The sequence below is a fragment of the Salmo trutta genome, chromosome 22 (genome assembly GCF_901001165.1).
Source record: "Salmo trutta chromosome 22, fSalTru1.1, whole genome shotgun sequence".
Lineage (NCBI taxonomy): Eukaryota > Metazoa > Chordata > Actinopteri > Salmoniformes > Salmonidae > Salmo > Salmo trutta.
This window is the reverse complement of record NC_042978.1, coordinates 45,184,026-45,186,315: the sequence shown is the minus strand read 5'-3', so window position 1 is coordinate 45,186,315 and position 2,290 is coordinate 45,184,026. Positions and strand designations below refer to the sequence as shown.

General features: G+C 40.3%; 1 long non-coding RNA gene across 1 annotated transcript; it reads left to right on the top strand.

Annotated features, from left to right (window-relative positions):
* Positions 1–1,937, top strand: LOC115158807 (uncharacterized). Its single transcript, XR_003868742.1, has 2 exons — positions 1–240; positions 1,741–1,937. It is a non-coding gene; the product is annotated as an uncharacterized LOC115158807 (long non-coding RNA).
* Positions 1,938–2,290: the final 353 nt, after the last annotated feature.

Below are 2,290 nucleotides of genomic sequence, written 5' to 3'. Positions count from 1 at the left end.
ACTCCTCTGCTTGGACTAACAGGGACAGGTAGGTAGAACTGAGAACTGACTCCCCTCACACTGGAATTAAAGGACTATATCACCATTAACAGGCTACTGCCCCTTGGCTTCTTAGTACAACGTAACATGTATACTTGCTCTGTTCTTGGAATGGAATGGACTGCCACACAGTTACAGAAAGGATCTCTGTTCTTTCATCAACATTTTCAATACAATAAAAAATGACCTATACAGAACAAGGTAAGTCACATATACTTCCTCTGTTCTGACTAAATCAACAACCTCACGAAGGAAATATGAAACAATCACAACCATTATAATGCCTTGATATGCCAGTAGATGTTTTGTATCAATGTGATAAAAAGTACACTCTGTCCTATACTATGTATTGTATCTGTGCAAAGTAGTTTAACAGTTGCCCAATGTGCTTAGAAATGTATGACAAAAATACACAATAATGCATAATGTAGGATTCCACATCGGTAAGGCAGACACAATACATGATAATAAATGCAGAGTTAGATTATGGTGTACATGTCATAAAGAGCATGGTGTACGTGTCATAAAGAACATGGTGTACATGTCATAAAGAGCATGGTGTACATGTCATAAAGAACATGGTGTACGTGTCATAAAGAGCATGGTGTACATGTCATAAAGAGCATGGTGTACATGTCATAAAGAGCATGGTGTACATGTCATAAAGAGCATGTTGTACATGTCATAAAGAGCATGTTGTACATGTCATAAAGAGCATGGTGTACATGTCATAAAGAACATGGTGTACATGTCATAAAGAACATGGTGTACATGTCATAAAGAGCATGGTGTACATGTCATAAAGAGCATGGTGTACATGTCATAAAGAGCATGGTGTACATGTCATAAAGAGCATGGTGTACATGTCATAAAGAACATGGTGTACGTGTCATAAAGAGCATGGTGTACGTGTCATAAAGAGCATGGTGTACATGTCATAAAGAGCATGGTGTACGTGTCATAAAGAACATGGTGTACATGTCATAAAGAGCATGGTGTACATGTCATAAAGAGCATGGTGTACGTGTCATAAAGAGCATGGTGTACGTGTCATAAAGAACATGGTGTACATGTCATAAAGAGCATGGTGTACATGTCATAAAGAGCATGGTGTACATGTCATAAAGAGCATGGTGTACGTGTCATAAAGAGCATGGTGTACGTGTCATAAAGAACATGGTGTACATGTCATAAAGAACATGGTGTACATGTCATAAAGAGCATGGTGTACATGTCATAAAGAGCATGGTGTACGTGTCATAAAGAACATGGTGTACATGTCATAAAGAGCATGTTGTACATGTCATAAAGAGCATGGTGTACATGTCATAAAGAGCATGGTGTACGTGTCATAAAGAGCATGTTGTACATGTCATAAAAAGCATGGTGTACATGTCATAAAGAGCATGGTGTACATGTCATAAAGAGCATGGTGTACATGTCATAAAGAGCATGGTGTACGTGTCATAAAGAGCATGGTGTACGTGTCATAAAGAGCATGGTGTACATGTCATAAAGAGCATGGTGTACGTGTCATAAAGAGCATGGTGTACATGTCATAAAGAGCATGGTGTACATGTCATAAAGAGCATGGTGTACGTGTCATAAAGAGCATGGTGTACATGTCATAAAGAGCATGGTGTACATGTCATAAAGAACATGGCATAACAGAGTAACAATGTCCTATTTTCTAATCCACAGGTCCAACTTGATGAAAATCACTCCAGCTCTAGCACAGTACATCACATCAATAATGTAGATTAAATATATACTCTCTAACAGTAACATGAAATGATGTACGTTTGTGTGTGTTTGTGTTTGTTTGGCACCACAGAGAGGACTGAAACTCTCAGATTCTAAAAGAAGATCTTCACAGTAAAGTCATCAACTCATGTAGACATAAGTCTTGGCCTCTGATCAACACTCTCAAGTCCCTGCCTAACCCTCTCTGGCTCTGTGCAACCATTGTACTGACTTGAATGAGACTAACATACAGCTCTGTGGTATATATCCCTTTTGAAACCAATAGGAGGCGCTATCATACAGCATGTGAGTTAAGGTCTGCAGAGGAGCTTTGGCCTAAAAGGCACTAACAAACAGGAGTGTGTGGAGGGAGTGAATTGAGGGGGCGAGTAGAGGGGGCTAGTAGAGGGGGTGAGTGGAGGACGCTAGTGGAGGGAGTGAATTGAGGGGGTCAGTGGAGGAGGCTAGTAGAGGGGGTGAGTGGAGAGGCTAGTAGAGGGGTGAGTGG